The sequence below is a fragment of the Condylostylus longicornis genome, unplaced genomic scaffold (assembly GCF_029603195.1).
Source record: "Condylostylus longicornis isolate FDR11 unplaced genomic scaffold, ASM2960319v2 ptg000003l, whole genome shotgun sequence".
Classification (NCBI taxonomy): domain Eukaryota; kingdom Metazoa; phylum Arthropoda; class Insecta; order Diptera; family Dolichopodidae; genus Condylostylus; species Condylostylus longicornis.
Window position 1 is genome coordinate 3497819 of NW_026577972.1, and position 24344 is coordinate 3522162.

Below are 24344 nucleotides of genomic sequence, written 5' to 3' on the forward strand. Positions count from 1 at the left end.
GCGCCAAGATGGCAGATTAACAATTGTTAATCAGCCTATATAAAAGTCTATAAAACTGATAAAGTGGATAGCCGTAGCTTGGAAACAAAAGTTGGAGAGATTCTAAAAATTTTGATAAGTACTTCTCAGAAATATCTAACGTGATAAATAAATTGAAAGAAAATTGTGGACACTTTAGTTGATGAAAATATAAATTTATGAAACGAAAATGATGTCTTAACAAAAAAAAATCAGAAAAATAATTTGGAAAATGAACGATTAAAGCAGAAAAAATATGATAACACAATCGAGATTAGTGGAATCCCAGATAATATACAAAATAAACTCGAAATAACAAATAAAGTGTTTGCGGAATTAGGTTTACAAATAAAACCAGAGGAAATTGAAAATGCCTATATAGAAGAAGGAAGATGTCGAAAGCATTCTGGACAAGCAAAAGTGATCACGGTAAAGCTGACTAATAACAACATAAAGAACAAAATAATGGAACATAGAAAAAAGAAAAAAATCAGACTATCCGAGGTAAGTCTAAATTTAAATACTAACACAATAGATAGTTACATTTTTATAAATGAAAAATTGACGAATTATAATAAGTTTTTATTTAAGAAAGCTAGGGACTTCAAAAGACAAAATGTAATAATATTTGCATGGGTAAAAAATGGCAAAATATTTTTAAAAAGGGATGACAACGCAAGAATTGTCAGAACCTATGATGACACATCAATAAATGACTCTTCGGAAAATACAAAAAATTGAATTTTCTCTGCCATTTTACCCAATTCACAATGAAGTTAAGTCTCTGAATGAAATTAGATTCCAAAAAAATGGCTCTTTAAAAATATTGCATATAAACATAAGAATCTTAAACCATAAAGTTGGCGAAATAGCGTATATACTTGATACCATTCCTAATATTATACATTCTATTTATTGAAACGTGGACTGTTCACGGCGATAATGATCACATAAATATTTGAGGATATAAAAAAATTCTATGTTCTCAAGTAAATAAGGGAGGTGGTGGTGCAGGAATATTTGTGCATCATAAATTAAACTTTAAAAGCGAAAAATAATATTGCGAGAATTTCACTAGCTTGATAAATATAAATTTGTACTTAAGTCATAACATAAAATACAATATATCTATTGCATATCGTCCACCTGTTAAAAATAGTCACCACTAAATAATAAAAAAGCTATATATAGATTTTTTAGGGTTTTGTGGGGTATAACTTTTAAAGGGGGTGAGATATGTAAAAATTCTAATGTTTTTTTCCTAATAAATAATAAGTAAAACTTAAAATAAGATAAGTTCTTCAAACTAATTACAAAAAAGTTCATAATTAAACAAATAAGTATAACAAATAGTATAATTTAACATAATTTAACAAATAGTTCCTTTGAGATCTAATATCTTTTGAGTAATTTATTGTACCTCGCTTTGACTTATGTCGCATAAAATTGGAAAATACCTTTGACAATAAGCACATTAAGCGATCAATTACTGTTTAGCCATAAAATAATTCGCTACTAGCATCCATGCACATATACATTTGGACTTTATAATACATGCGAATAAAGCGCGTGAAAGTATAATCATTTAACACTAATACTATATAGGGTAATGCGTATGGCATACGATTTCTATGCCAAAAGTGCCAGGTTCGAACCCTGAAAAATGCGATTTGCCAGATGAACTTATTTTTATTGGTAATTTTATATTTTTTTAAAATGAAATTAAAAAAACTTTACCCTTACAAATCAATAACAGCGAGTTTCCGTTCTTAATATTTTTTTGAAAATACCTTTTTTGTAAAAAGTTTAATGCAATAGAATAACATTTTTTCATAAAATTTTGTCCTAAAAATATATTGTCAAGAAATTTAATGTACACTTATGTTTTGCTTACGAATACATTTTGTAGCAAATCGGGAAAAGAATACATTAGTAAATGCTTACGTACATACTTATTATAAAACAATGTAGATTTTATTAAGTCTTTAGCATTTTCTTAAGAAAGTGTTTACTTTTTGTTATAAATCACACTTCCAAATATGAATTTACATACAATATTTATACCTCCAAAGGTAAACAAAACATTACCACAAAGGATGTAGTGCCATTTTGTAAAATGCGGTCACAAAGCATCTTGGGCGGGGGTGAAGGAAGGTGGGTTGAACTAACGCTTTTTCTGGGACCCTAGAGGCAAAACCCTATATAATGCTTTCGTCTCATGTCTCTAGCCCCTCTAGAAGTACCCGTACTTTTTGACACTTGAGAAGTAGCTATATATAAATATGATGTAAAATAAGATGGTTTTTAAATAGTTACTGGATTTTCAAGCTACTGCGTAGCTTAGTGGGAAGGTTATCGGATCAATGCTTGCCTGAATGTTGTCGTATTCTTCTTTTTTTGGATTCTTTTTAAAAATTTTTTTTTATTTTGTTTAAATTTTTTGTTTTATTTTTTTTAAATATGTTATATAACATATAAATATTATTATAAAAGTTTAAAGAAAATTTCCAAAAAAATATTATTATAATAGTTTGGAAAAATTCGCAAAAATTTTAAGTACATAAATATGTGCGTATATTTTTTTAAAGCTTCCTAACTAATTTTTGTTAAGCTTTCTATATGAATTGAATAGTATTCGAAACTGTGGTTTAGCATATAGAAACACATAGTTATTAAAATCTTGGGGGTAACATACAGAAATAAATTATATAATATATAATTTATTTAATAAATTATATATTATATAATTTAATAATAATATTTTTATTCAAATATATCTATGTACATATAAATGTATTAGAATTGAACATTTTAAAATTTTTAGTTCCAACAATTAGAAATAAAATTGTAAGTACAAACATACATAATTATGAACGAATACATATTTTTTTAAAACTGCGGGTGAACTTATAGAAATAAATTTTTCAAATAAAGAAAAGGCTTAGGCAAAAAGAAAATCATAATTTTATTCAAATAGATGTATGTATATATAAATGCATTAGATTTTAGGATTTTATATAATTATAAATTAGGATTTTAGTATAATATCCTGAGATTTTTTAAAATATTAATCTCTTTTTTACGTAAAAAAAAAGAAAAAAATAATAAAAAATATGACACGATCAGTGGCATTTAAAGAAAAAACCAACAACGAGGCCAAAAATTCGTAACATTTCGTAAAAAAAATTGAGTATTGGGACTTGTTAGATATAAAGACATTATGAGATTTTTTAAAATATTAATCTCTTTTTTACTTAAAAAAAAAAGAAAAAAATAATAAAAAATATGACACGGTCAGTGGCATTTAAAGAAAAAACCAACAGCGAAGCCAAAAATTCGTAATATTTCGTAAAAAAAATTGAGTATTGGGACTTGTTAGATATAAAGACATTAGTTCATATGTTCGAGCGAAAAACTCTAAAATCCTAAATTCTAATGCATTTATATATACATACATCTATTTGAATAAAATTATGATTTTCTTTTTGCCTAAGCCTTTTCTTTATTTGAAAAATTTATTTCTATAAGTTCACCCGCAGTTTTAAAAAAATATGTATTCGTTCATAATTATGTATGTTTGTACTTACAATTTTATTTCTAATTGTTGGAACTAAAAATTTTAAAATGTTCAATTCTAATACATTTATATGTACATAGATATATTTGAATAAAAATATTATTATTAAATTATATAATATATAATTTATTAAATAAATTATATATTATATAATTTATTTCTGTATGTTACCCCCATGATTTTAATAACTATGTGTTTCTATATGCTAAACCACAGTTTCGAATACTATTCAATTCATATAGAAAGCTTAACAAAAATTAGTTAGGAAGCTTTAAAAAAATATACGCACATATTTATGTACTTAAAATTTTTGCGAATTTTTCCAAACTATTATAACAATATTTTTTTGGAAATTTTCTTTAAACTTTTATAATAATATTTATATGTTATATAACATATTTAAAAAAAATAAAACAAAAAATTTAAACAAAATAAAAAAAAATTTTTAAAAAGAATCCAAAAAAAGAAGAATACGACAACATTCAGGCAAGCATTGATCCGATAACCTTCCCACTAAGCTACGCAGTACCTTGAAAATCCAGTAACTTTTTAAAAACCATCTTATTTTACATCATATTTATATATAGCTACTTCTCAAGTGTCAAAAAGTACGGGTACTTCTAGAGGCTAAATTTAAATACTAACACAATAGATAGTTACATTTTTATAAATGAAAAATTGACGAATTATAATAAGTTTTTATTTAAGAAAGCTAGGGACTTCAAAAGACAAAATGTAATAATATTTGCATGGGTAAAAAATGGCAAAATATTTTTAAAAAGGGATGACAACGCAAGAATTGTCAGAACCTATGATGACACATCAATAAATGACTCTTCGGAAAATACAAAAAATTGAATTTTCTCTGCCATTTTACCCAATTCACAATGAAGTTAAGTCTCTGAATGAAATTAGATTCCAAAAAAATGGCTCTTTAAAAATATTGCATATAAACATAAGAATCTTAAACCATAAAGTTGGCGAAATAGCGTATATACTTGATACCATTCCTAATATTATACATTCTATTTATTGAAACGTGGACTGTTCACGGCGATAATGATCACATAAATATTTGAGGATATAAAAAAATTCTATGTTCTCAAGTAAATAAGGGAGGTGGTGGTGCAGGAATATTTGTGCATCATAAATTAAACTTTAAAAGCGAAAAATAATATTGCGAGAATTTCACTAGCTTGATAAATATAAATTTGTACTTAAGTCATAACATAAAATACAATATATCTATTGCATATCGTCCACCTGTTAAAAATAGTCACCACTAAATAATAAAAAAGCTATATATAGATTTTTTAGGGTTTTGTGGGGTATAACTTTTAAAGGGGGTGAGATATGTAAAAATTCTAATGTTTTTTTCCTAATAAATAATAAGTAAAACTTAAAATAAGATAAGTTCTTCAAACTAATTACAAAAAAGTTCATAATTAAACAAATAAGTATAACAAATAGTATAATTTAACATAATTTAACAAATAGTTCCTTTGAGATCTAATATCTTTTGAGTAATTTATTGTACCTCGCTTTGACTTATGTCGCATAAAATTGGAAAATACCTTTGACAATAAGCACATTAAGCGATCAATTACTGTTTAGCCATAAAATAATTCGCTACTAGCATCCATGCACATATACATTTGGACTTTATAATACATGCGAATAAAGCGCGTGAAAGTATAATCATTTAACACTAATACTATATAGGGTAATGCGTATGGCATACGATTTCTATGCCAAAAGTGCCAGGTTCGAACCCTGAAAAATGCGATTTGCCAGATGAACTTATTTTTATTGGTAATTTTATATTTTTTTAAAATGAAATTAAAAAAACTTTACCCTTACAAATCAATAACAGCGAGTTTCCGTTCTTAATATTTTTTTGAAAATACCTTTTTTGTAAAAAGTTTAATGCAATAGAATAACATTTTTTCATAAAATTTTGTCCTAAAAATATATTGTCAAGAAATTTAATGTACACTTATGTTTTGCTTACGAATACATTTTGTAGCAAATCGGGAAAAGAATACATTAGTAAATGCTTACGTACATACTTATTATAAAACAATGTAGATTTTATTAAGTCTTTAGCATTTTCTTAAGAAAGTGTTTACTTTTTGTTATAAATCACACTTCCAAATATGAATTTACATACAATATTTATACCTCCAAAGGTAAACAAAACATTACCACAAAGGATGTAGTGCCATTTTGTAAAATGCGGTCACAAAGCATCTTGGGCGGGGGTGAAGGAAGGTGGGTTGAACTAACGCTTTTTCTGGGACCCTAGAGGCAAAACCCTATATAATGCTTTCGTCTCATGTCTCTAGCCCCTCTAGAAGTACCCGTACTTTTTGACACTTGAGAAGTAGCTATATATAAATATGATGTAAAATAAGATGGTTTTTAAATAGTTACTGGATTTTCAAGCTACTGCGTAGCTTAGTGGGAAGGTTATCGGATCAATGCTTGCCTGAATGTTGTCGTATTCTTCTTTTTTTGGATTCTTTTTAAAAATTTTTTTTTATTTTGTTTAAATTTTTTGTTTTATTTTTTTTAAATATGTTATATAACATATAAATATTATTATAAAAGTTTAAAGAAAATTTCCAAAAAAATATTATTATAATAGTTTGGAAAAATTCGCAAAAATTTTAAGTACATAAATATGTGCGTATATTTTTTTAAAGCTTCCTAACTAATTTTTGTTAAGCTTTCTATATGAATTGAATAGTATTCGAAACTGTGGTTTAGCATATAGAAACACATAGTTATTAAAATCTTGGGGGTAACATACAGAAATAAATTATATAATATATAATTTATTTAATAAATTATATATTATATAATTTAATAATAATATTTTTATTCAAATATATCTATGTACATATAAATGTATTAGAATTGAACATTTTAAAATTTTTAGTTCCAACAATTAGAAATAAAATTGTAAGTACAAACATACATAATTATGAACGAATACATATTTTTTTAAAACTGCGGGTGAACTTATAGAAATAAATTTTTCAAATAAAGAAAAGGCTTAGGCAAAAAGAAAATCATAATTTTATTCAAATAGATGTATGTATATATAAATGCATTAGAATTTAGGATTTTAGAGTTTTTCGCTCGAACATATGAACTAATGTCTTTATATCTAACAAGTCCCAATACTCAATTTTTTTTACGAAATATTACGAATTTTTGGCTTCGCTGTTGGTTTTTTCTTTAAATGCCACTGACCGTGTCATATTTTTTATTATTTTTTTCTTTTTTTTTTAAGTAAAAAAGAGATTAATATTTTAAAAAATCTCATAATGTCTTTATATCTAACAAGTCCCAATACTCAATTTTTTTTACGAAATGTTACGAATTTTTGGCCTCGTTGTTGGTTTTTTCTTTAAATGCCACTGATCGTGTCATATTTTTTATTATTTTTTTCTTTTTTTTTACGTAAAAAAGAGATTAATATTTTAAAAAATCTCAGGATATTATACACATTTTTTAAAAAGCTTCCCATTTAAATTCTATTGCACGAAAAAGAAAGAAAGGTAGGAGGAAAGAAAAAATGAAAAAAAATTTCAAATTCATATTTCAGTATGGTTTCAAATGTTAATGAGGAAGGATGTATGATTTTTTATGCACATTTTGTATTTCCCAATAAGGTAAGTTGAGTAGTGTCGACTAACAAAAATGTTATTAAAAGTAATATAGGTTGACACATTTCAACAATTTGAATTATCTCATTTCGATTATTCATACGTAACTTATAAAATTGTTTCAAATAATTTCAGTTAGTTTTTAAATTATTAACAAGTAAAAACATTTCAGTCGGTATAAACCGATTGAATTATACCCTGCATCTTTCGTTATTGTGTAGCAATTACTCGAACCTGCAAAATCATTCTATAGAAAACTCACGGATATGTCGGACCTATAATTGGACATCCGACTGCCAAGTTTCATGAATCTGACTTTATTATTTTCCCAAATATTTAGAATAAGCTTTTGGGCTTGTATGGGAGCTGCTCGAACCTGTCAAGCAATTCCATCAAAACTTCAGAAATATGTCTGACATATAATTGGACACACAACTGCCAAGTCTTATGAATCTGACTTTATTATTTTTCCAAATATTTAAAATAAGCTTTTAGACTTGTATGGGAGCTACTCGAACCTGTCAAGCAATTCCACCAAAACTTCAGAAATATATCTGACCTATAACTCGACAAACAACTGCCAAGCTTCATGAATCTGACTTTATTATTTTTCCAAATATTTCAAATTAGCTTCTGGAGTTGTACGGCAGGTACCCGAACCTGTCAAGCAATTCCTCTAAAACTTCAGAAATATATTTGACCTATAATTGGACACATGACTGCCAAGTTTCATGAATCTGACTTTATTATTTTGCCGAATATAAAAAATTTGCTGTTGGAGTTGTATGGCAGCCACCCGAACCGGGGCAGCTATCCCATTATAATTTTTAGAGCATATGTAGAATATAATTGGACACATGTATACAAAATTTTATATTTACTGCTTTATTAGTTTTTGAAATATTTAAAATAAACTCTCGGAGTTGTATGGCAGCTACCCGAACCCGTTGTCCGAATTAGTCCAATAACAATAGGGTTCGTCCTTGGCACAAAAGAAAAAACTTGTGAAAGTTTGGTGTCGATTGCATTATTCGTTTTTGAGTTATCGTGCGATCGGACGGACGGACGGACGGACGGACATGTCTAAATCGACGCAGAATTTTACGCTGAGCAAGAATATATATATATGTCCATACCGCAGATGACTCCTTCAAGTAGTTACAAACTCCATACCAAAGTTAATATACCCTTCACGAAGTGCAGGGTATAAAAATAAATATGTATGTACCTACTTCCAATAAATTTTTTTTTAAATAATTATTTTAAAACTATTTCAAACATGTTATATTGAGTGCTTCATATTTTATTAGCAGGTAAACAAGAGCAATCTATTTATAAAATGTCCCTGCATGTGTATGTATGATCTACCTTAATTCTAAACGGAAAGAATATTACATAAAGAACAAAAATTTTAAAATACCTGTTATTTTACAGTCGGAATTTTTTGAGTCATTTGGTAAAATACCATTTATTTCAAAAATAAAAAGATATTCAAATCCGGTATCAAATAAAAATATATGATTGTTTTTTCCAAACATTTTAAATATTTTTTTTTCTTAGGTAATTGATATAAATGATAGTAAGTTTTTAATATTTTTTCAAATAAAAATAGAGGTAAAATTTTGAAGTTTATATAAAATTTGTATTTAATAATTAATATTTGATTGTATGTTAGATATTATTTTCTAATTCCCTCTTCAAATTTTTTCTTTTACGTATTTATATCAATATTTAATAATTATCTTTCATTAATTATATTTTCAACTTGACACCACAGGTACTTCCCATATCTTGAGTTAACTTACCCTATGAGAAAAAAAAGCTGTTCACTTAAAAATAATGAAATGCTTTCAGTAACATATAAAACGTTGAAGGCGAAGGTTGTGTTTGTTGTTTTTCCGCTTTTTTTAAAATTTTAAAATAATTATCAATGAAAATATTAATATATTTTTTTGATTTTTCAAATATATGTTCTAAATTTTACCTGCTTTATAATAAGCGTGAATTTATTTTAATATTTCTTCTCAAAAAGTAGCCACTTCGATTTAAAAAAGGCCATATAAAATAAGGTCGTGCTTTCAAGTTTCTCTCTGAGCATTGGGACTTGTTAGATATAAAGACATTATATGAACGTATGTACATATTAACAATAAAAATGAAATTTTATGTACATATACGTACATAAATTGTGTATCTATATTTTGTTAAAGCTTGCTGACAAAACATAATATTCAAAACAATAACAAATAAAGCATTAATATTTAGTTGCCAGAAAACATCTGATGTCTTTCATAAAACCTGATATTTATTTAAGTTTATTTCGATTTTTCAAACTTAAAATATGTGAGATATTATATTTTCGAATATTATTTATTTCTCGTTCTCGTTTTGTTTTTCTAATAATAAAAAGTATTATTTATTTGTTGGTTTGCGTTTCTAGTAATATAAAGTACAAAAGAAAAATGTCCTTTTTCTGGAATCCTAGAGGCAAAACCTTATCTAATACCTTTTGTTCCATGTCTCTAGCCCTTCTAGAAGTACCCGTACTTTTTGGCATCTGAGAAGTGGGTATTCACAAAATTCTAAATAACAATAGCCATACAAATATTACTTCTATTGCTAGATTCAATAAGTTTAACACGCGATTTAGGTATAATGTACGTATTGGGAGGAGTCGAACTTATATCGGTCAAGATTATATAATCGGCTACTTGAGAACATAAAAAATATACCTAATATAAAAAACTTTAAAAAGAGGGTTAAAGAATTACTGTTATCGTCGAGTTACTTGAATCAGCTTATGTTATTAATTTCAAAATTATAACTTAAATTGTAAATGAATATATATATATAAATAAAATTGCAGTAGTAATTTATAAATACAAGTGTTAATTGAATATTTTATGAAAAATGATTTTAAGTTTAACTTTTATTAATGTCAGAAGTGTAAGTTCCTATAATGCCCAAAGGGCGCAGGAATGATATTTTATGATTTTATGATTCATAATAAATTAAATAAAAATAATATAAAAAAAACATTTGGTAGCGCTGCAAGTAAAACTTTAGGTGGAATATGAAATTAATTAGAGCCAATAAAATTTTAGAGTCTCAAGTATATTTCTCTACTTAAAAATTATACTGGAACTTTATTAATACCGTATCTGTAATATTAAAATAAGGAATATCGTTAACAAGGTAAACTATAAGATGTACAAACTATGTATCATAATTCTAAATAACATTTGCAACATTTATAAGTAATTATAATATATTATAAGTAAAAACGAGAAAAAAAATAGAGTTGACCTTGTCAACTCTGTGATACCCGTACGAATTTGTTATCCTATGCGCGAATAACTAATGTGCCATAACTAACTATGGGGCAGACTATGACTTTAAGTTGCCGTATTACCATATTAATTCATGCAAAATTTCAGTACTATATGTGTTATTCAAAATACTGGTTGTGCCAAACTACTATTGATGTTGTATGGCACCTACCAGAAAGAGCCAAGAAATTTTAGCGAATTTTATCAAGCACATCGGCCCTACTAATATATTCACTTGTGTGAAATCTCAATATCACAGCTTTTATAGTTTCTGAGATATAGCCAAATAACTTTTGAAGTTGTATGGCAGGTACCAGAAGGAGCCAAGTAATTTCAACGACTTTTATGTGACACATTGGCCCTACTAATATATTCGTTTGTGTGACATTTCAATATCACAGCTTTTATAGTTTCTGAGATATAGCCAAATAACTTTTGAAGTTGTATGGCAGGTACCAGAAGGAGCCAAGTAATTTCAACGACTTTTGTGTGACACATTGGCCCTACTAATATATTCGTTTGTGTGAAATTTCAATACCATAACTTTTATAGTTTCTGAGATATAGCCAAATAAATTTTGAAGTTGTATGGCGGCTACCCGAACCGGTACCCCGATAATGTCCAATTTAAATAGGGTTCTGGCACTTACTACAATAAATCATTTGTGAAAATTTGGTGAACTTAGCTAAATTAGTTTTTGAGTTATCGTTCGGACGGACGGACGGACGGACGGACGGACAGACAAAGCTAAATCAACTCAGAATTTGACGCTGATCAAAAACATACACTTGAGTCTATATCTAACACCGTTATTTCTTAGCGTTACAAACGGTAAGGCAAATTTAGTATACCCTTCGAACATACGTTCGTACGGGTATAAATAGAAATTTTATAAAAAATCATAGTTCTATACATAGCAAATAGTACCGTTAATAATTTAAAGGCATTTTTTAATTAAATTAAAAATTACAATGCTCTTCCTCTTGTTTTCACAATTTTATTTTAAATATTCACAATAAGTACTTGTATGTAATTTGTTTTAAGAAAACAAGTAAAAACGTTTCAGTCGGTATAAACCGATTGAATTATACCCTGCACCTTGCGTTATTGTGTAGCAATTACTCGAACCTGTGAAGTCATTCTATAGAAACTTCACGGATATGTCTGACCTATAATTGGACATCCGACTGCCAAGTTTCATGAATCTGACTTTATTATTTTCCCAAATATTTAAAATTAGCTTCTGGAGTTGTATGGCAAGTACCTGAACCTGTCAAACAATTCCATCAAAACTTCACAAATATATCTGATCTATAATCGGACACACAATTGCCAAGTTTCATGAATCTGACTTTATTATTTTTCCAAAAATTTAGAATAAGCTTTTAGACTTGTATGGAAGCTACTCGAACCTGTCAAGCAATTCCACTAAAACTTCAGAAATATATCTGATCTATAACTCGACACAAAACTGCCAAGTTTCATGAATCTGACTTTATTATTTTTCCAAATATTTAAAATTAGCTTCTGGAGTTGTATGGCAGATACCCGAACCTGTCAAGCAATTCCTCTAAAACTTCACAAATATATCTGATCTATAATCGGACATCCAACTGCCAAGTTTCATGAATCTGACTTTATTATTTTCCCAAATATTTAAAATTAGCTTCTGGAGTTGTATGGCAGGTACCCGAACCTGTAAAGCAATTCCTCTAAAACTTCAGAAGTATATTTGACCTATAATTGGACATATGACTGCCAAGTTTCATTAATCTGACTTTATTATTTTGCCGAATATAAAAAAATTGCTGTTGGAGTTGTATGGCAGCCACCCGAACCGGTGCAGCTATCCCATTATAATTTCAAGAGCATGTGTAGAATATAATTGGACACATGTGTACAAAATTTTATATTTATAGCTTTATTAGTTTTTGAAATATTTGAAATAAACTCTTTGAGTTGTATGGCAGCTACCCGAACCCGTTGTGCGAATTAGTCCAATAACAATAGGGCTCGTCCTTGGCACAAAAGAAAAAACTTGTGAAAGTTTGGTGTCGATTGCATTATTCGTTTTTGAGTTATCGTGCGATCGGACGGACGGACGGACGGACGGACGGACGGACGGACGGACGGACGGACGGACGGACGGACGGACGGACGGACGGACGGACGGACGGACATGTCTAAATCGACGCAGAATTTTACGCTGAGCAAGAATATATATATATGTCCATACCGCAGATGACTCCTTCAAGTAGTTACAAACTCCATACCAAAGTTAATATACCCTTCACGAAGTGCAGGGTATAAAAAACTTATTATGGATAAAATATTTTTATACGATTTTTATTAATTAGAAAATTGAATCTTTTATTGGTATAACCTTTGTTATCAAAAAAGCAAAACATTAAAGAACCTTTTCATTGAACAAGAACAAAAAAAAATCCGCAATTCTTTCGGGATATTTTTAAAGTTGTTTAATTGTTCGTTTTTTAATTAATTGTCTTTTCTTGTTATTAAAAATTTTTTTTCTCTTTTTCTTGAATAATTTTTAACAATTCAAATAAATAAAATGCAATAATTTAAAAAATAAATAGAATGCCTTGCGCGACTTATGTACATATAGCTTTGTCAATTAATAACTGAACTGAACGATGAGCAAACCAAAGTAAAATGAGAACACATATTTAGTATACTTTTTTTTCAATTATTGCAGTTTTACAGAAAACCAAATTTTTTTGTTGTTTTCTTTTTTTTTTTGTGTGTCTCTTTCTTTATACCTATTTATTATCACTATTATTTACCAGCCTTGCTATTTAAAACATATGTAGGCACATACATATAAGATATATATAAAAGTTGTACAGGTATAAATTATGTTATGTTCGGCCTGATATATATTTACATATGTTTGTGTGAACTTATGTGGTATATAAATAATAATAACGCGTAAATGCAAAATTCATATGTACGCCTAGTTATTATTAGTTATTATTATCATACATTAGTTATTATTATTATTATTAATTAATTATATTATTATTATAAATTAAAAAACTTTGTTAATACCGTATCTGTAATATTAAAATTAGGAATATCGCTAACAACTATAAGATATACAAACTATGTATCATAATTCTAAATAGCATTTGCAACATTTAGAAGTAATTATAATATATTACAAGTAAAAAATATAAATTTTATAAAAAATCATAGTTCTATACATAGCAAATAGCACCGTTAATAACTTAAAAATATTTTTTAATTAAATTAAAAATTACAATGCTCTTCCTCTTGCTTTGTTCACAATTTTATTTTAACTGTTCACAATAAGTACTTGTATGTAATTTGTTTCAAGAAAAAAAAAACTTATTATGGATAAAATATTTTTATACGATTTTTATTAATGAAAAATTTAATCTTTTATTGGTATAACCTTTGTTATCAAAAAAGCAAAACATTACAGAACCTTTTTATTAAACAAGAACAAAAAAAAATCCGCAATTCATTCGGGATATTTTTAAAGTTATTTTATTGTTCTTTTTTTAATTTATTAAGTGTCTTTTTTTTTAATTTATTAAAAAGTTACTTATTCTTGTTATTAAAAACTTTTTTTTCTCTTTTTCTTGAATAATTTTTAACAATTCAAATAAATAAAATGAAATACTTTAAAAAATAAAAAGAACGCCTTGAACGACTTATGTATAGGTTTGTCAATTAATAACTGAACTGAACGATGAGCAAACCAAAGTAAAATGAGAACAAATATTTAATATACTTTTTTTCAATTTTTGCAGTTTTACAGAAAACAAAATGTTTTTTGGTTTTTTCTTTGTGTCTCTTTCTTTATACCTATTTATTATTACTATTATTTACCAACCTAGCTATGTAAAATATATGTAGGCACATACATATAAGATACATATAAAAGTTGTACAGGTATAAATTATGTTATATACGGCCTAATATATACTTACATATGTTTGTATGTACTTACAAATGTGGGATATAAATAATAATAATGCGTAAATACCAAATTCACATATACGCCTATATCATTTTATGTAAAAGGTATATGTAAGTATGTAGTGATTTTAAGTAGATTGCCAGATTTGTATGGAATTTCCAGATTTCCGGCCTTTTGGGAAGATTTTTGTCAGATGAGGGTTCTTGCCAGAGTTCTTACGTGCGTGACTTTTAATTGTAAAATGATTAATACAATAAAAATAATACAGTAAAATGAAAAAATTACAAATTAGTATAATTATTGGGAGAAGAGCATTTGAAAAACTTGGTGAACCTGATTTCCCAAATTAATATTAACAGAAACAAAGCAAAATAAGAACCGCTTAAAGATATACACAAAAAATTATATGAAGCTATAAGGCTGTTCTTGTTATAACTTAGAAATTGACAACGATATTTCAGAAAGATGTAATTTAATATACTTACGATACGACAACTCAATTGGGAAAAGTCAAAATTAATTTGTTTAAATAGTAAAAAAAAATATGCTTTTGCTCTACAATGTAAGGTTTTGTTTTCAATATAAAGAAAACAAGCTGTGGTATGCCCAGAAACTTGTCCAATTATAATGGAAAAAAAAGAAATAGTAAAAATTTAAAAAAGATATTTTGTACGACAAAATCCTTTTATTTATTGAAACAGAAACTTTATAGACTACATTAGTTTTGTATCAAACAATAAATTACAAGAGTTCAAATTAAATGTTCACTTTTTTAAAAAAACTTAGACATGAAAAATTTTATTTATTAAGTTATAGAAAATAAAAGTTAAAAGTGATTTAAAAATGATTTGATAAATTTATTACACGCGCTTTTGAAAACTAAATTATAAAATTTTACTAAATAAATTATAAACTGTTATACTTCTGTTGATTTAATCAAGTGATAAATAAGAAATAGATTAAAAAGCACCAGATGTTTGTTTTTCACAAATACGTTCAAAATAATATAAATGATAACCTCTGCTTGAAAATGTGAAATTCTAAATAATTAGTCTTTTTTATACCCTGCACTTCGTAAAGGGTATATTAACTTTGGTATGGAGTTTGTAACTAGTTGAAGGAGTCGTCTCCGGCATGGACATATATATATATATTCTTGCTCAGCGTCAAATTCTGCGTCGATTTTGACATGTCTGTCCGTCCGTCCACCCGATCGCACGATAACTTAAAAATGAATAATGCAAGTGGCACAAAAGAAACAACTTGTCAAAGGACGAACTCTATTGAAATTGGACTAATTCCGAAAACGGGTTCGGGTACTGCCATAAAACTCAAAGAGTTTATTTTAAATATTTCAAAAACTAATAAAGGGATCAATATAAAATTTTGTATACATGTGTTCAATTATATTCTACATATACTTTAAAAATTTTAATTGGATAGCTGCACCGGTTCGGGTGGCTGCTATACAACTCCAAAAGCAAATTTTTTATATTCGGCAAAATAATAAAGTCAGATTCATGAAACTTGGCAGTCATGTGTCCAATTATAGATCAGATATATTTCTGAAGTTTTAGTGGAATTGTTTCACAGGTTCGGGTACTTGCCATGAACTCTAAAAGCTAATTTTAAATATTTGGAAAAATAATAATTTTTAAATTTAATTTATGTGAAGCAAACTCCTTGTGTTGAAAAAACCTTTCCGTGACCGCCCATATAATAGTTTTATCAGGCAACGTTATTTTTCTTGTTGTCATGCCGCAACAAGTTGTGCCCTTAGTGTGAATAATAAAAGTAAGTGTGAATAACTTTAATTTAATTAATAATTTTAGCTAATGCATGTTTCAAATTCTTTACCTATACTTTCTGAGAAAAGCGTTTTCGTTTTTGAATTGACCTTTATTGAAATATATTTATTTTTTTAAACTGACCCTTTATTTATACTTTTTTATTATCAACTTTAAATTAAGAAGAAAAATGTGTTCTTTTATAAACTTTCTTTTGCGTTGATCTATTTTGTTTATGTTCCTACATATGTATGTATGTATGTTAATATGATTTCACATTCAATCGCAAGTCCAATTTTTTTACTAAATGCGTTTTATTGTGTTAATTATTTACAGCACATACCCATGTATATGATGTCAGATTTACACACACAAGTATATTTTTATGTAAACAAACTTTTATGCTGGGTTAGAATAGTGTTGCCATAAAAACGAAATTTTAAGGGGTTTTTGGGAAAAAAAATTTAGTTTCTTGAATTATTTTTAATTCAAAATTGTTTTAATTCATTATTCAATGAATATAAGGTAAAAGTTTTAAATGCACATACTTACATATATAAGGAAATTATGAATGTATGTAAAATAGTTGTTTAAATTTTAAACTCATAATTTTTTGCTAGGGTGGTCCTCTACTTTTACCTATACTCATTGCGTTATTTACGTTATTATAACGTATGATATACGTATGATGCCGTGATTTTCTGAGCGAATATTCATTTATTTATTCAGTTAGGATTTGTTTTTTGTATTGTGAGATGTATTGAATTAAGCTTTTAAAGTAAAATTAATGAAAATATTAAACAATTTATCATGCATATTAATTATGAAAACTGAATTTATTTTTTAGGTGGTATTTAATATTCAGTCATTTTCAGCCGGAAAACAATTAACTTTCTAGTTATTTATTACTAATTATGTAATAAATATAAATTGCAAATTGTAGGAAATACTTAATAATTTGCAGTGTGAATATTTAAAATTTAATTTATTTAGGTTCACTTTTTTGTTAGTAAAAAACGGAAAATTATGTTGTAAAGCCAAAATTTTGTAGTACAAAAATTCACACCAGATTTAAATATATTTCTGATAATTTAATCTGGTATCAATTTTTATACTACAACACATACTTATTTATTATATTATAATAATGATTTCAATTTTGTTTTCTTACTAAATACGTATGTATAAGTAGTTCACTTTGGAAATTTTTCTAGATATCAAGTTTATGTATTGTTTTTGTTTCAAATTACGTTATAATGTATGTAATATAATAATGTAATGTAAAATTGTTTATAAAGCACACATCGTAACATATTTTAGAATATAAATGTATAATACAAGCATTTGTGTATACAAGCACAAATCCCTATGCGAAATATCCTATATTAGGCACTGTTTACTTTATTTTGGGTTCTCTTTTTTCTGTTGTACTTGGATTTTTTTGCTATTATTTATGACTTGCGGCATTGTTATTATTTTTTGTACTCAGTTTGGGTACTGAATTACATTTTATTATTTTATTGAACATAGGGTTGTCGTTTGATTTTTTAAATGGGGAGCCCAAGTATTCAAAAACGGGAGCCATTTTCAAAAAAGTGGAGCCAATTTCTATATTACATATAAGAAAAATTTATTAACATAAAAATACAAAAAAAAAATTGAAAAACAAAACTTTTGCTTTATTTTATACAAAAATTATAAATAAATAAATTCATATGAAAAAAAATATCGCAATAAAAATTTAAATTTAAAATAATATTTTTTACATGAAACTTCATATACTTTATGCGGACATCCATTTCTACATTTTATGAAGTTGAGGCTTTAGTTATAGTGATCAGAAAAAGGACGTAATAAAATGCGGTTTGTTTTAATATTTTAATGTAATTTTTCGTAACAAATGCGAGTAGTTCTAATATGATATAAAATTTTTAAAATTTTTATTTTTATTTAAGTGAAATTATGTTTAAGATAGTTTACCAACAAAAACAGCATTTTAACTTTATGAGAATCAGAACATTTTTTTCTGAATAAAAAAAATTTTAAATGCAGCTTTTCTTTGACAACTGTTTTGAATATACTGTTATTTAATTAAAAATTTGTTATTATATTACATAAGTTACTTGTTACGAAAAAATACCTTAATTTATTGAGTTAAATAAATTATACTAAAATCTAATATTAAAAAAGTCTATTAAAAAATTTTTATGACTTTTTTCTCTGGTAATATAGCCTTATTCACTTTTTTGTATATTAAAATGGTATTAAAAAAACGTACCTCAAGGAAAAAAATTAAATTTCATAAAAGAGATGACATCGGTTGACGTCGACTTGTTTTAACAAGTTTGGTTATTTGATACTATGACTGATTTATTGATTAACTTAACTACTAAAAAAAAACTCGCGGCTTTTAAAATTATGAAATTCGCGGTATGAAAAAATATATTTTCACAATTTCGTTAGCCACAGTTTTGACAACAAATTTTTATTACACAAAAAGTTGCTTTTATTTAGAATTTACATTTTTCAACTGATAAAATTTTCTAAGAATAATTATCAATACTTTTTCTGAGTTTTGAGTGAGGAAAAAACTAAATCGGAACCAAAATGCAAAAGAAGTCGGGAACATAAATTTTCCAAACGAAACTTGATCGGAGCCAAACGACAGCCCTGGTTAAACATTCGCATAGAACGTGATATTTTGGTTTTTTATTTATTTTTTTTTTTGTTTTTTCTTTGTAAATATATATCATCTGTTTTGTTTTCATTTGTTATTATGTATTTGTTTTTTTGATTCAAATATTTTTCTGACGGTCCGTACATGCGTACCATTAAAAAAATGTACAAGTTTACCCTATAAGAAATGAAATGAATGAACTGATAAATGGTAATTCCGATTTCCGTTTGTTATTTTTCTTTTTTTAGTTTTTGACGGAAAATGTGAAGAGAGTATTTCATCATTACCTCTTTTATATATCATGCAACATACATAAGAACATGTAACATAGGTATATAAATCACGGAAAACAGAAACGTGATTTATATTTAGACCCTACTAGAAATTTACAGTTCGAATATGGCCAATTTAAACGCATTCTTATGGAAACTGGAGGACCTTTTTAACATCATAAATATTCGAAAAGATCAAGAATATCAAAAAATAACCAACTTGAGAAGCTCACTTTATAACTCTGATGTTAGGAAGTAAACGAAAGTATTTTTTCAAGTAGGAACAAATTAGGTACACACACTCATACTTATGTACATCTGTGGATGTAAAGCAAATTTTATATACATGTTGATAGATAGGTACATATGTGTGTATGTATGTATATTTTTCAAGGTCTTTTAGTGAATTTACATAAGTATGTATATGTGCACATACATTAATAACTGATTAATAACTGACCAACAACGGATTAATAACTGGCGTTGCTATAGGACTATGCAAACATAATTTTTTTTTCTAAAAAATTTAGAGACTATTTAATTTTGCACTTTACTTCAACCTATAATGTATTCTATTTTTGATAAAGTGGAATAACCTATTATCGTTGATGTTTTTTTTTTAGATTCAAGGTAAATTGGGACTCTACTTTGAAAAAATACATATTCACAGAAAGCATTTCCTTTCTTATAAAAAACTCAACAGTCAATCTTGACTAATAATAACAAGTCTAATAAAAAAACCGGTGGCCTACTATGTATTACGGAATGCTACTTTCGCTAAATGATTCTCGCATTTTAAAGTATGACACTATGTAAATCGAATATCGCGAATTTGCGTACGCGAAAGTGGTACTACAGAATGCTACTTTCACATACTTTTAATTCACTTGCCATTTTGTTTTTAGCACTTTTCCAAAAAAGTTTTGAAAAAAAGAGCTTATTAGCGTCTTTCTGTCCATCCGTCTGTCTTTGTGTCTGTATACAAAACTTCTACCCCCTTGAAGATAGAAAGCTTAAATTTTATACGTACATAAATCTTTACTAGATAAGTCTCTAGTAGAACAAAATTTTTACATATCTCCCGCCCTCTAGAAGTTATACCTCCCAAAACCCTAAAAAATGCCTTTTATAACTATTTGTTGCAAGGAAACCGTAAACATTTTTGAAATTTTTCAAACGCAGAAAGGCAGTGGCTTGCTTCAAAATGGCCGTTTAAATTAACCGTTATCTAAAGTCCTTTTTTTCCAAATTTGATTTCGTTTTTCCTCTAGACCCCAGCCTGTAGAAGCTTGAAATTTAAGGAGTTTTTAGATATTAACAAATAGTTCATTTCGATAGAAGAAAATTTTTTTCCATCTCCACCCGCTCTCAAGTTATCGCCTCTTGAAACTTGTAAAATTTGAATTTTTGACACCTTATATTTCCGAAACCGCAAACTTTTTCAAATTTCTATAAACACAAAAAGCTAACGATAAATTCCATGACATTAAAAAATTTAATTATTTTTATTAACTCACACAATTAACCCTTAAAATCGAGCATTATGTTAACTCCACTTTATATTAATTTTTGCTTTATTTCAAAGATTGCATAAATCGTTCATCCTAAATATATGCAATCCTAGAAATAGTTTCGTATATGAATAAAAATAATTTTAATAGTGTGATAGGTATACATAGACTGTATTTAAAAGCAGAATTTTCACTTGTTGAAGGGAAAACTGCTACAATACAAACCATTGCTTTGACCCAACCTTATTAAATCTTATTGCAAAAGTCTAAGTTTTTGAAGAAATAAAACTAAACAATGTAAGTTTATTATTATTTTCCTTAATTAAATTAAAAAAATTTTGCATTTCAAATTTTCTGCAATTAACTAAATTTGGTAAATAATAATTATAATTATAGGTTAAAATAAAATACAAAACCATTCCGGTTTAAGAAAATAGTAAAATAGCACTATGCAAATTTTGTTTCGTTTTTCTTTTCTCGAATTTGCTTTCCTCTAGTTTTATTTTTGTGGAACTGAACTTTTTATCTATAGGCTTACAAACTTCGGTTACAATAAGTAAAATGATTTGCTGAGCAAGAACAAAATTCAAATCTTAACCTGCATAAAAATCTTCTGCTATCCATATTTGTTTAAAAAATTTACAATAATCGCCTCCCTAATGTTATACATACATTTAAATGTATGACTATTTTAATATAATTCAAATGTTTACTTTGAAAAGACTGTTAGAATTTTTTAAAACAAAAAATTTTAGAAAGTGCTACCAGTTTAAATTTTTTACTATGCTATTTTATTATATGGTACCAAACCACTTCCGAATCGCAAATCAACTTACGCAAATTTGCGACTTTCATATTTTTACATAGTAGGCCACCAATTTTCCAATATTCCGTCGTTAAAATCTATATTATATACATATAAATAAAAATATTTTCGTATAACTATGTTAAAAATATTTCGTGTTGATAAATTTATTTTTACATTAACTTCGCAGCTTATAATTTAATAATTTTATTGATTTTTATCATAGTTATAAAATAATTTTTATATACGATTTATTAAATCATAATTTTTGAATACTTGGGTAATTGATAAAATCATAATTTTTTGTTTTTCCAATCAATAAATCAAAGCTCTTAATAAGCTTAAAATAAAATAAATTATCCTAAGCGTTCTAAAACAAAACCCTGAGGGTGGTCAGCAATATATATTGTCCAGATTCGAATTATACGAAAGGTCCGAATTATACGAAAAGTTTGTCAGTAACTTCTGGTAATAACCAGAGCTCAAATATTAAATTCTATCAAGAAATTCTATCAATTCAATCCGTAGATATGAAAAAAACTGTAAAATCGGCCCCCAGAGCAGTTTCCGAATACTAATCTTTACATAAAAATTATAGATTCATCATCTTAACATCTCGAATATAAATTTTAAATTTCAATGAAATCAGTTGATTATTTCTCTTTATGTACACAAAATTGTATATTTGGCCCGTAGTAAACGTTCTGCTGCTGACACCTGATTATTTCCAAAATTTAGAAGGTAGCGCGTAAGGTCGAATGAAGCTTACGTATGAAATTTCAAGTAAATCTGTTGAATATTTTCTTCAAAATGGTCAAAAATGTAAGTTGTAAGTAACAAAAGTAAAGTTGATCAATCCGTGCCATACTCGAAATAAACTTACATACAAAATGTCATCAAAATTGGTTCAACCGATCTTGAGATACACGCGGACACACAGACCGAAAGACCCACAGACCAACGGACCGACAGACCGATAGACCCACAGATCGACAGGTTGTTAGAAATAGTTTATTCATACTTTTCTACCATGAAGAAGTGCGTTTCCACAGAAAACTCGATATGCAAAATTTGTTGCCATAACATCACCTCTCTTATTGTATACACAATGCTGTCGGTAAAAACATACTAATAATAAATGAACAAAACATACATAAACATATGTATGTACATATTGATATAGAACCACACGAAGAATATTGTAATTAAATAAAAACTAAAAAAGAAAACTAGATATAAAGTTTAATTTTTAATTTGAATTACTCGTATAAAAAAATATGTTTCCAGAATTAGATTTTTAAAGCTATTTGTGTTATTTATAAAAATAAAGATTTAGTCTTTCGAACTTTCAATACATATACTGTGTGGAATTGTCTGACCCAACGTATCCAACACATAACATAACAAAAATATTCAGCAAATATTTCATATAAGTTCAGTAAGGTGGATTGATAGAATTTTTCTCTGTATCTTAAAGATCAAGAGTAAAATCTTTTTTCACTGTAGATAGCACTGATGAAAATAATTATGCTCAGGGTGGTGTTACCATGTCAGAGGATTGGCTCGTATCATCTCTGACCGTTTACTTTACAATCAAATATTTTTGGCTAGATTTTATTAAGACACCTGCGTTTCTAAGCCGCCGACTTGATTAACACTATCTTCTTTTCATTTTACGTTTACTTTGTCCAATTGTCCACTCTTAGTTGTATTCGAATAGCCTGAGTATGCTTCAAACATATTTTTTTATGTGACCCAGAAAACATACTTATTTTTTCTCTAATCTATCACTTACTTATACGAGTACCTTAATCTTTTCTATTCATATTTAATTTTACTTGTAGCCCAAAAACAAAAAAGAAAAACAAAATTTGAAAAACAAAGCAAACGAGAAAAAAAATAGAGTTGACCTTGTGTCACTCTGTGATACCCGTACGAATTTGTTATCCTATTGGCGAATGAAGATGCCATAACTGACTATGGGACAGACTATGACCTAAGTTGCCGTATTACCATATTAATTTATGCAAAATTTGTATTATATGGTAATTATTTTGTAATAAATATTATGCAGTGCTATGTGTTTATATATTTGTAATAAATATTATGCAGTGCTATGTGTTTTTCAAAATATTGTATGTGCCAGACTACTATTGAAGTTGTATAGCAGTTACCAGAAAGAGCCAAGAAATTGCAACGACATTTATGAGACCCATTGGCCCTACTAATATATTCGTTTGTGTGAAATTTCAATAAAGCAGCTTTTATAGTTTCTGAGATATAGCCAAATAACTTTTGAAGTTGTACGGCAGTTACCAGAAGGAGCCAAGGAATTCAAACGACTTTTATCAAACACATTGGCCCTACTAATATATTCGCTTGTGTGAAATTTCAATACCATAGCTTCTATAGTTTCTGAGATATAGCCAAATAAATTTTGGAGTTGTATGGCAGCTATCCGAACCTGTACCCCGATCATGTCCAATTTAAATAGGGTTCTGGCATTTACTACAATAAATCATTTGTACAAATTTGGTGAACTTAGCTCAATTATTGTTTGAGTTATCGTTGGGACGGACGGACAGACAGAGAAAGCTAAATCAGCTCAGAATTTGATGCTGATCAAAAACATACACTTGTGTCTATATCTAAGACCGTTATTTCTTAGCGTTACAAACGGTAAGGCAAATTTAGTGTACCCTTCGAACATACGTTCATACGGGTATA

At 27.3% G+C, this 24344-nt stretch overlaps 1 protein-coding gene across 2 annotated transcripts in view; it reads right to left on the reverse strand.

The window, feature by feature from the left end:
• LOC129606046 (uncharacterized) overlaps positions 1 to 24344 on the reverse strand; it is a 100873-nt gene that overhangs the window by 58032 nt on the left and 18497 nt on the right. The window contains exon 1 of one of the 2 annotated variants that reach the window (XM_055516119.1): positions 13880 to 14086. The exons of the other annotated variant lie outside the window; for it this stretch is intronic. The gene's annotated coding sequence lies outside the window, so the exon portion shown is untranslated. Of the gene's footprint in view, positions 1 to 13879; positions 14087 to 24344 lie in introns of those variants that run through there. 2 annotated transcript variants of the gene reach the window in all.